We start from the raw sequence: 13,113 nt of genomic DNA, 5'->3' as shown, positions 1-13,113 counted from the left end.
ATGTAACATGCATAAAGAATTAACTGAATGTTGGTGTCAGATATTAATATTTCAGGAATAGGAGAATTAATAGCCAGCAAGTTTCTATCCAACAAATTAAGAAGAATCAGCAGCCAAAGATTTGATAGGGAAACAATAGCCTATTTGAAACAAGGCAGAATGAATGAATTAAATATCCTAATGATAGACCAATCACCGAAAATCTCAGGAATTTCTCAATAAGACCATTTTTTTTTCTTTTTGCATTTGAAGAAACCGACCGAATTTGTTTCACATAAGTAAATTTTCAATAGACACATCGTCAATAAAAAGATAGAGAATGTTGAGGAGAAACTGCCCTTGGCCTATTTAGAATCATACTTTGAGTTTTGTCAACTTTATACTCTATAATTTGCACCATGCACTAATTTTAGCTAAATCTCTGTTAAGGGATTCTGCAACCTTAGGTCTACATTCTGGAGATGAAATTAATGCGAGAGAGTAGCATCATCTGCCTATGAAACAAGATGGTTTTCTAGGCCAAACAACATAATTCTTGCAGTGTACTTTATGGTGCACTAATGGCATTAATCCTCTTGTTATATTACTGTATATTCCTTCTTACCATTTAATCTAGAACATGTTTGTTTAGAGTGACATACCTGTTGGTACGGTGATGATAAGACAATACTTTGTTAGTGCTAGTTTTTCATGCTTTCCATACATCAAGTCACTCTTTAACATCACAATATACTGTACAGAACTAGGAAAACAGTCCCTTGAAGTATAAGTAAAGCCACAAACTGAGCTTAGGTTTCCAAAAAGCAGGCATATCATAGTGTTATATATATATATATATATATATATATATATATATATATATATATATATATATATATATATATATATATATATATATATATATATATATATATATATATATATATATATATTTATGAATATTCCTAAATATTTCTAAAGTATGACAGAAAGTACAGTATAAGCATAGATGTCTTCCAGTATGTATTTGATTACAGATAATGGTTATTTCAGATATTAAAACAAAGTCTGGGTATACATTTTACTTGATCCTTTTAAAAAACTGGCTTATCGGCTGGTTGCTCTCCTCTACTAGAAAGTATTTCTGTCTCTTCAGTAACCATCGGTGATATCCCTGTCCAATTACACCTGTCTTGAACAGTCAGTTTACCCACAAACCCCCATATAAAGCACATGTAAAATTAATTTGGATTTCTTCCTTTATTACTTAAATATAAATTTTATAAAAAATAAAGGCGTGACATTAATTTTCAATTGCCTATTGTAAGACAACAAAATTTGGAAGGAGCAAAAACGAATACAGAACTCTTGCTTAATTACATTGACTTAATCACAGTACAGTATAAAAGTAACATTTCAAAATAAACATGGTCAGATTATTTATTAGAATGAAAGGAGAGCATTGCATGAAGTCTGTGCATATGATCGAGAAAACATGTAGAACTTCCCAATAATTTCAGTAAACTGAAAAAGAAAAAAAAAATACCAAGAAAACTGCTAGTTTCTTGGGGGTGATTACTGAAGGACAGCAGCTTACAGCATTAGAGCCTCAGTCACTAACCTAAAGCTCTGGATAACAGTAGTCTGTAACCTGTATCAGCAGGCATCTTTTAACTGGGTGCCTTAATCATCATTAGATGTCTAGTTTGAAGTATTTCTTGATAAGAGCATAATTAGCACCAAAGCACAAGCATCAGTACCAAGAGGACTAATTCATGCAGCAATGTAAATTCAAGAAACAATTGCAAATATGAAGATGAGCAGTGCAAAATGTAATAGGTTTTAATCAAATCTTTATAATAAGGTTAAGGAAAGAATAGCCCCAAAAATTCCAAAATGTTACAAATATTTTACATATACAGTACACTTCATATATTTGTTCAAAAGTTTTCTAAATCATGAATGACTTGCCTGATTCTTAAGTTTACTAAATACAATAGCTAAATCACAAGCACTTTCAAATAATACTCAATACAACTTTACAATACAAGGTAAATAACACTCCAGGGGTATTTTGTGGGACTTTATTTTTTAAGTGAAACTCGTGATCAACACGATGTGTATCACAGTCATACTCTTGTGCCTGTCATAGAAAGGGCCTTTTGAACACAGGGGCTTACAGACCAACGTTTGGGAGTTTTATATTACAGAATATCTTCAGTACATACAACATATAATAGAACAGCAGGATGTACCTGTACATATTTTAATTCTGTTCAAGCTTCCATACCTGTTACAACTAAAGGAATAATCTGCACCCTTACAATAACTCCATTTATACCTATGCGCCTTGATCTATCCAAACTTCTAGATATTAATTTCAAATGTCACAAATTTCCACAAGCAGCAATTTAAACTTGCTAAAGTAGAAAGGTTTTGTTGTGACACCAGCTTGATATTGTTAGCAGTATTCAAAATGCCGTACTTTATGTTATGAGTGTAATGACTAAAAAAAAAATTTGTTCGAGAGAAATCAGGAGTCAAGATTTAATAAAACTTCTAAAATGAGAGAGAGCATTTGAAAAGCATTTAATTCTCTTTCAGTCATACATTTTCCATGAGTTAAAAGTGCAGTCAATTAATTGCAAGTTATTTTGATAAAAATAAATGAAAATCCTTGCTGAGATGTGTAGGTGCAAAGAGCATGACATTTATACTAATAGTTAAATAGTTCATGGTATAGTATAACATTAAGTCCAGTGTTCTAAATGAAGCCAGGATTACTATATGCTGAACAATTCTGACATCCAAATGCTATGGTATAAATCTATATAGGTCTCTGACCGGCTGATTTCTTATTGTCCAGCTACAACAATGACAACTGCTTTATAAACCAAAAAAAAAAACTCAGGTTTAGCAATGTGTTAGATCTGAAAAGAATTACCCTAAAATTTCACCCTTACAAAACAACCTGAAAATGAATGATTCTCCTTTCTCTCTCAATAACCCAAAGGCCACTGCAATCAGGATCACCAACACTATTTTAATGTTAAAAACAGTCAGATTGCTTCATCAAATGGTATAATCCATCAATGCATCACTAAACTATGGTAATAGTGGTTGAAATCTTAAAACAAGGGAAGCCAACATTTGTATTTGTATGATATCTGTTAATGCAATACATGTGAGCAAGGTATTAGTCGACAACATATGAACTAGATGCATAATGCAATACAATGTTACCCAAGAAATTGACATTGAAAGAGAACTGATTTACAGAAAAGAACTAAATCTCCAACAAAACTAAGTCAAGTTCCCTTCATTGATCTACTCAGTACTGTATATGAAACTCACTGGACATACATGATATATAGAATGCTTGACAGTAAAATTCTAAAATTAAAAAATTACAGTATTGCAATAGTTGTAAGTGGTAATCTACTTAATTAATTGTCCAGTGAACTAAGTTATTACTGTTAAATGTCTAAGGTAAAGAATCTAAAGCTGCTATTTTACCCTGCCAACAAACAATAAAGATTAATCGTCAGTAAGAACACTTTGTAGTGTTGTCATTTATTTACCTTTAAAAACATTTTTTGCAAATATTCAAAACTTCCTTGCAATAAATTCTTATTGTGTTACCTATAATTTCTCCCACTTTTAAATGATTCTTTGCTTCATTACCCCTTCACTTATCTCATAACAGTACTGTACTTCTATTATTGTTATTATTCTATTGTTTCATTTGTTGATGTCGGCTACCCCCCAAAATTGGGGGAGGTGCCTTGGTATATGTATGTATTATTCTATTGACTAATTTTGTGGCAGATATAAAGGAAAAATGGTTGGATGAGATTTTATGAACATTTTCCCTAGCACATATGCACTTATGTGTTACAATTGACTTGTATGTTGCACTGAGAATTAGATACTGGCCCATTTATGCTAAACTCCCACACACATCGTCCAAGGCATTCTAACTGGATTGGCTTTCGTAATACACTGATCATTTAATATATTTCTTACAACTACAATTCTCCATATGAAAATAAGGACTGCTCAATTTCAAATCAGTAGGTTTTAGGAAGGTAAACACAATTTATCTCTCAGTATATCACAGATCCTTAATCAAAAATAAAAAGGAATGCAAGAAATGAGGTTGAACAATTTTACATTACTTTTAGTAAATCAAACTCTACCATTATTTTCATGGTTTTAAACCTACCTATCAAAACCTAGTGATTAGATAATGACAATTGATGCTAATCCTACTTAAAAGTTATCAAAACCTTAAGCCTAATTATATAATTTTTTAATCCTCATGACAACCATGCCAAGGCCTAATTTTAAAAATATGAATCAAAAGGTCCAATGAGCACCTGTCAATAATAATGAATATCCAAGTCTCACGATTATTGTATTTCCAACGTAATACATTTACGCCAAGTTCCTAATTTCAATAGTAAAGCACACTAGAAGCACCCACATCACCATCACAATTTGCAAAGAAAAATCTTTAAAAATCAATGGAAATGATTAAACTATGTAGTATTCGGCTTACCTTACATAATAATTAGATAGCACAAAATCTGATTTGTAACTGTACTGGAGATATATCTAAGTGTAAAACCACCGTTGATTGATTAAATTTCAGTGTTGATTCATCAATACATTAAAAAATACTTTCACAAGAAGCTAACTCCAAAAAGAAATCTTAAAGTTTTTGAGAAAATGCAAAAAGGGATATGCTCATAATTTTATTATTTACCAAACAGGTGTTTTGGTCTTTCATATCCTCACCGAAAGCGGCCTTACCTCATAAATAGTTACGTATATAAATCATCATGGCTTACACTGAAGACTGTAATAAATATAAAAACATAAAGTACTGTATACATTTTCTAAAATACCATAAGGAGACATATCAAAAGAAACATCTTGCCTAATCTTTATGAAAGTAAAAGTTGGTTTAAACCATCTTACTATGAATTAGTAAATTGTGAATTGTTTACTTTTAAATGAAATGCAATCACATTAAGTATTTATCACAAATGTAACTATGAATAAAATTTCTACTGACCTAGTAAATTTTTCAGCCTACCATACGACAGCTGATACCAAATTGTGAAATAAAATCTTGAAGATTAACATCATTGTATGTAAAAACAATACCAATATCATAATAATCATAAACTGGAATATCAAACACTATTAAAAACTCAAGACTGCCTCTATTCTCCTAAATAGTAAACAATTATAAAAGTGAATAACATAACAAGGCTTTCATAGCTCTTATAACCATTATATTGTAAAGAAACTCGAACTTGAAGAAAATCATTAAGTCAACACCACACACAAAGAACACAAATACTTTGGGAAAATATGTAAAAAGATTGAATTTGAAAAATAAATCCTTTCTATTAGGTATTCCTTTGACTAGACTTTCCTTGTTTTCTTTTTTTTTTTTTTTTTTTGCAAATCTATCCTGTATTGCCAATATCCAATAATTTCTCTAAATAGTAAAATCCCATATACGTAAGGTATTTCCACTTGAATGCTACTTGGTTAATTGTACCCACATAGCTTTCTGTCCTTCTTTTTCCAAATTTTGGAATCATTTTGTATAAAAAAAAGTTTAACTTATATCTATACAGTGAAAAGGATGCCTTGTATTACTGGTTAGAAAAAATTCTCAAATCTTCATTCATCTACTAAAACACTTTCTCTTTCACGGGTTCATTCTATATGTTGGGATACCACATACTGTACTATGGCAAATATCAAATGAAACTCACAACCACACAAGAAATAAGTCCTTCAACTTCCAGTACACTAATCAATTGCTGCTGGTCTTAACAAAGTTTCCTTAAGAATTGATGGCTTTAAATTAAAATTCAAAGAATAGTTGTTCCCATAAAGCCCCTTTTTATAAGTAACAAAAGTTAAACAAAACTAAAAAAATACATAAGTGATATCTATAAATTTATCTGCATATTAAAGCCCATAAAACTCAATCAGAATTTTGAGCTTTTAGCACTTATTTCATACTAATGTAAGCAATAATCAATACATGCAAGTGTGAGATATGAAAGCATTAGCTGGTTCAAATCAAATAGGAAAACAAGACCAAAGCAAACACTGGAAAATAAAGAAATGAATTATTTTGCCAAAGAGGAGAATTATATATTATTTATTCAAGGGTAGAATTAATAATGAGCTATAAATCTAGATGTATACGGTTGAAATTAAACCAGATAAGCTGCTAATTGAATAAAGCAAACATCATATCTCTTGAATAAAAGACCTAATCATATATCAATGTATAGTATATCTTTTGCAGGTCCTTATCTACACCCTCTCATACTGTATCATTACCTTATATCATAAAAAAGGATATATCAAATTCTGCATTAGTTATACAACAATCCCAATATGGTTTAAAGTCTTCATGACACTTCTGTTAGCCTTCAAATTCTAGGCATCATGAAAATGTTTTAAGTCATTAAAAGGCTCCTCATGTCTAGAAATTTATGTACAGTAATGTAGCCCCCTACAAACCACTAAAAATACAGTGGGGGCAATTATTAAAAAGAATATACTGTACAGTAGTAAACTACCAAAATTCAGTATTTATGTCTAGTCAACGTTTTTTAAATGAGGAACAACAGTACTGTTGTACGTCTAAACAGTGCCTTTAAACTAATAGAAACGATATCTGAATTACTTTATAATTCATTGTGGCTAAAATACAATAGAAACAGTATCCATAAAGCCATAAATGGGTCTTTGGTGCTTCTCAACCAATCACTAGTACATAGTTTCCAATATACCTTTCCAATCATATGTACAACTGTTCCCAAGTTTACATTTCTTTTTTTTTTTTTTTTTTACTAGTCACGACAGGTAATCTTACGACACCCAAGTTATCTGGAACAGTTTTTCATTTTTTCTGAGCCTGCAGTGTTGTTTACTTATCCTCATGAGATTACTTTATACAGATATTCCAATTTTTATTACTAATATTTTTTCCCGAAAATGATTTCTTAGACATTTTTTACTTGAGTGCTCTCTACGACTATGGTGTCAAATGTAGGTAACATCTTTGTGTAAGAGGAGGCAAATAATGTAAGCAAAGTTCAAGTTTGTCACACTGGTCACTAAATTTAAAGATCTGCAAGGTGCTTTGGTATCTGTGGGGAACAACATTGGTAAATTTGTTTGTGATAAGTTTGGGCCCCAAATGCCCCATGTACTTTTCTGCCCAGCCAGAAAAAAAAACACAATGCAGCATCCTCAGGGACTCTACTCATTTTATCCATTCAAACCTTACTAGACAGGTATTGATTAAGTTCCAAACTTTTAGAAACAAAGACTCAGACAGTTCCTCTTTGAATCTGCAGTAGTGGTTTACAGATTTATTGTCCACACAGTTTCAGTGGTCTCCAATCCTTGTAGATACTTCTCAAGTAGATAAACTTCTATAGATCTTACAAAACTTAAGCCAACAACTTCTGACCAAAAAAAGCTTATTTTGTGGTTATTTCCGACTTAGCCCTCTCCTTAAGATAACGGCAGATATTGTCTTTGTCCAATGCCAATATCGAATAGGTATGGAACCACAAACCATAAAGAAGAGTTGTGGAGGGAACTGAGCTGGCAAACTAATCTATTAGTCCATCCATTTACAAAGGCACTTCCCTCAATTTTGGGGGGTAGCAGACATAAAAAAAAAAAAAAAAGAATAAGCAGAATAAATGTAGATGTAGCAGGAATCAGACTGGACCCTATGCAAAACATGAAGCTCTTCAGCTAAAGGAAGAGTGTAACAGTCATGTCTAGTACAGTATATTAGGCTATATTGGGCTGGTCATAAGACAAGGGGGGTGAGCCTTGAATGACAGGCAACACTAGGCAAATAAATGCATGCACCCATAGAGTTGTCCATCTCTTCTCTTGGTGTAATCCTGTATAGTTTGTGACTAAGTATATGCTAGAAATCACAACTGTGACCACCTCTTCCGTTGGTCAAGGTTCCGTCAACTGAATGTTGTGGCCCATATAAACACGGAGCAATTAGAAATCAGCATAGGCTGAGGACTGAAAACACTATCATCTGAGGATCAGCCTTTCGGATCAACTCGCAACAAACACGTTATAGTAAGCCCCGTCACTAAAGTTTCTGTATCCTTAAACAAAAATCTGGAATGAAGCAACATTGCAATACATCTGCAATCATATATGATCAAAAGAGGCAATTATTCCCAGATACAGTAGTTGCCTGATAAAATGGACTTGTGCCTAGTAATGAAAAAATAATTATATTAGAAAAAATACCTTAGAATGGTAGCAGAACTGATAACTGTACTGTGAAACCACAAAAAGTTATGTATTTTATTTTTGTTAATGAATACATGATGGTCCAAAAAGTACAGTACTGTATGGGTGCAGTGAAACTACCTCCTTCTGTCCATCAGACAAAAAATAAATGTGGTTCTGGGGACCTTGTGAGCCCCAATAGGCATCTATATGACTCATGGGATTGTTTTGAAAAAAATATATAAAATACAATTGTAAAATATATACAATTTTGTTGATCCATTAATAAATAAAACAGACTCTGGCTTATGAAAATGCCAATTCATCATATCTATCTTATATGTGATTTTGAATTTCAGAGCATAAAGTGCTTTTGACTCTACAAGTATGACAGGAGTTCCCACAGTAGCAGAATAAATTATACTTATTATATAGAGTATAAAAGTGTAAATCCAAACCATGGTTGGCAAAATGCAATGTCATCAACAGTTATTAATAACAATGCAATAATAATGCTTTGTCAATACTGTACTGTATACTGTATAGCTGTACCATGCTCATTATGATACTGGCAAAATTTCCAATTTTGTATTTGACAAGTTCCCATCTTTGTGCGATAAATTCTCTCTCTAAAAAAGACTATGCCCCAGCAATCTTGCTTAACACAGATGGCACCCACCAACTCCTACCTTACTAATATGGTAGGTTTTACCAATAACAATTGGACAACTTCATCATGGAAATCAGCCTATGTAAAAACCTTTTCAGCTCTAAGCATGTTTATGCTGTACTGAAATTTTACTTTAGCTTGGATAACTAACTAGTCCAGTAATTATAACTTTAAAAGTAAAATTTCACTAATAGAGCTTATCCTCTTGAGAACACAACTGAAGACAGTTCATGAAGCAATAAAAAGTTTGAAAAGGAAGAAATTTTATGGAAATAATAGCATGATGATAAACTTTAATCTTCAATTTGGATGGTCAAATTTTAAGAAAGGGAATATGAGTTTGTCAATGGGGTTTGAAATTATGCGAAAAAAACTGAACAAAACAAGATATTCTGATTCTATTCGCCTACATAATTACACCAAGTACATATTCATCAAGATATCAAAATGACACCTTTACTTCCTGGGATTAAGATATCTGAAGCTGGTGCCAAGGTGTATCAGGGAAAAAATTCTGCAGTTGCAGTATGAAGTTGAAGAATGCTGAACTGCAAGATGAAAGAAAGGAAGCAGGAATGGAGATAAAATAGAAGGGTATAAAGTGGCTTTAGCTTAAGGACAAAGGTAGGCTGTAAAGACCCTTTAGTAATGCTTAGTGCCCAATATGAGGTATACTAAAGGCACTACCTACTTACTGAAGTTGAAAGATGTTTAAAGTCTCCTCTACTCATTTTTTAAAATTCTTTTCCAATATAACTATTGAGCTTAATTCAATTCCTATACAGTAATATAAATTCCACCTGATTCATCATGCATGATAAGAGTTTGGTTCTAGAGACCATACTCTTGAACTTCTTTCTTATGGGAGTGTTGCAATACTGTATTTCCTGAGCAATGTAACTTCAGCTCTATGAAAATTGGTACTCTCCTGAGTACTAAGAATGTTTATCAAATATGGGAGGATGTACTGCACCTTGAGAATTCTGCTATACTTCAACAATTGTGCACTTCATAACAGTAGTACTATGACAAAATTTGACCAAAAATCATAAGAACATTTAAGATAAAAAGTATATACACGTAATGCAACCATCCAAGCCTATAAAAATCTTGATTTCTGAATACAGTAAGTCCTTGGGTTACAATGGTTTGGACTTGTTATGCTTCAAGCAATAGATTGAGTCCACAAAAATGTATTGTATTAATTTTTTTTATATATAATTCAATTCTATCATTCTCATTCACCTCCCACATGTTTATCCAAGTCATGGTTATGGTTCCATGTCATAAAGTGTGTTTATGTCATAGGTTATGACTATTACTGCATTAGCCTAAGTGAGTGACTTCAGTGCTTATGTGCACTACTATATTTAGGTGTGTTCTAACTTACATCAAAACTAGTTACAAGTCATAGAATAGGTCTTCATTGTAACTTAAGGACCTAATGTACTATACTCAAACATATGAGTATCATAAAAACCACCGGTAAAAGCAATGGACGGACCAAGAATTTGTTAGAGAAGAACTAAGACCAGTAAATATTGTTATTTACTGGTATTCACAAGTCCTACCAAGAAAAAAGAAATATTAGAAATTTTAGCCAGTTTCATATTTCACAAAATGCATTTATACTGCTGAATGGTAATGCTAATGTTAATCAACAATGATACAGTATTAAACTAAAGTTGCACTTCTTGAAATCTGAATGCCATGACACTAAAATAGTGGCACAGTATTTAAAGGTCATTTCTGTTCAATCTCATTACAGTTAACACAGTTATTTTAGACCAACAAACAGCACAGTTCATGGAGAGGAAAGTTTTGTATATCAAATAAAGCATTTCTCCACATAGAGCAAAAACATAATAAATTTCTAAGGCACTTATATTTACCACTATTATTGCAACACATATGAATCATTTCTAATTTCAAAAGGATGTGACAATAAAATAAAAACTCTTAATGAGACCCAAAGAGATAAAAATTTTCTGTAGTCCTTAAAAATTTCAATCTACTATGATCACATAAAATATTGAAGATTCATGCTTGTAACATTAATGATGCAGTAAATTCTACAGCCTATAAATAAAACCTTGTGCAATTTTACAGGTGCAAAAGTGTTACTATTCCCAGAAAATATATCATCTTGAAGGAAAGACAGTACTGGCAATTATTTGAACAAGAATTTTACTAAAACACGGAAAGTGCTTTAAAATCCTGCTATAGTATTCCAACAATTTTTTTGGTGCAAGTTGAATGGAGACATTTAGCTATTTACGAAAATTAAAATATTGTTAAAAAAGTTTGTCTTATTAAAAATCATATAAGTGGGATTAAATGAGTCAAACTTACTAATCCTTCATGCTTTAAATATAACCAGGACAAAATAGATCTTACAATCTGTACAGGGATTATGCAGTAATAAGTTATCATTCAAAGTAAGACTATCAAGACTTTTTCTACTAATGAAATCACCTTTTAAATTTTGCCAATTGATATTTTTTCTCCTTATAAAAAATCGGTTGTGTACTACGTGGCTAGTAGTTTTACGTAAAAATGAAAACCCAAAAGGAGCGGCTGTTAATCATACCTGGGAAAATACAAGAAATATTTCTTGGGTTTTACTTTACTTTGCTGTTAGCAAAAACATTTCTATGATATGCTTTACAGTACTTATCTTGTTGTTACAAGGAATATGCATAATATTGTGCTGTTATTAGACCTTCAATATAGCTTTCCTTGAGTCCGTTTTTAAGCAATGAAACCTTCCATTACAATGTTTGGTACTCTTGACTTTTCTATACTTTTTGTACTGTGGGTTTGGTTTTCAAACTTCTTTATAATTTTCCATCTCATTACTACTGCCGTTAATTTACAAAAAAAATAGAATAAGAAAAGCAATGCAAAATGACTAATATTTAAGAAAAATTTTATTTTTCGTAACTATACAAACCAGACTCGTTTACTATAAGAGATGGATAATAGCGAAGGCTGGAATACAACAGTTAAAACTTTTAACGAGGTATAAACAATTGGCAGGATAGTTTCCTGTCGACAGAGGGTAAGCAAGCGCACCCTCTCTAGCTCACTGTGACTTTACATGGATTGCAGACAGGACTTGCGTTTGGGGTTGGTAATGGTGGGAAAGTTTAAGTGAAGGACTAAAGTTTGTATAGTTAAGAATACAAAATATCTTATAAATTTGTTATTTGTTCCTACACAAATACAAACCATCATCCTTTACTAATGGAGACTCATCCTTAGGAGGGAGGAAGTCCCCATTCAAACTGGCTGGAAACTAATAGGAATGTTCAGGCTTGGCACTGAAGAAATGCTTAAGACTCAATTTCTACATCTTGTGAACCAGAAAAGTGTCTGGAAATCATGGCCCATGCAACTAAAGGTCAGTTTTAAGCAAAAAATCTCTGTGTTGTAACTCAAGCCTAAAGGTAAGATGGAGTCGTTGAAGTGATAATAAAGTAAAAAGGTTTGCTTGGTCATATATCATTCCCCCCTCAGAAGGAATGTGGGAAAAGACTCAAGTGACTACATACCCGGATGTTGAAATAAAAAAGAGCATACCTATCCTAGATCAAATCCAGCTGTTGAGGTTTCAGAGGCTGTACCCCAAAAAAGAGGTGAAAAAAGAAAAGAAGGCCAGTTACTCTCCCCTTTCATCCCAGACTTAATGGTAACATTAGCCCTTGATCTACAGATACTGGTCGAGTAAAGGAGCAGAGATATCCACACCACCTCCTGAGCAGCAACCACAGGCCCCAGGGTGAAAGTATCCATGGACCTATGAGTCTCATCCCGCAGATAATTCAAAGTGAAGGTAGTCTGTTGTTTCCAGATCACTGCCCTAAGTACTTGCACCGCAATGAAGTTCTTCTTGAAAGCTAAAGAAGCAGCAATGCCTCTGATATCGTGTGCTTTCACTCAAGCGCTTCCTCTTAAGGAAGATTCTAAAGAATGGGAAATTACTTCCTCCTGAGGAAGACTCTAAAGAATAGGAAATTACTTCCCTAAGCCAAAAGAAAATTGAGTTCTTGGAGACTGTTTTTTCTTCTTTCTTCCTATGCTATCAAACAGATTTTGCAGGTGAGGTCTAGTACGCTTAAGTAGCACTTCAACGCCCTAACAGAGCA

The sequence above is a fragment of the Palaemon carinicauda genome, chromosome 14, assembly GCF_036898095.1.
Source record: "Palaemon carinicauda isolate YSFRI2023 chromosome 14, ASM3689809v2, whole genome shotgun sequence".
NCBI lineage: Eukaryota > Metazoa > Arthropoda > Malacostraca > Decapoda > Palaemonidae > Palaemon > Palaemon carinicauda.
The sequence above is the reverse complement of the archived record's forward strand: the minus strand, read 5'-3'. Positions refer to the sequence as shown.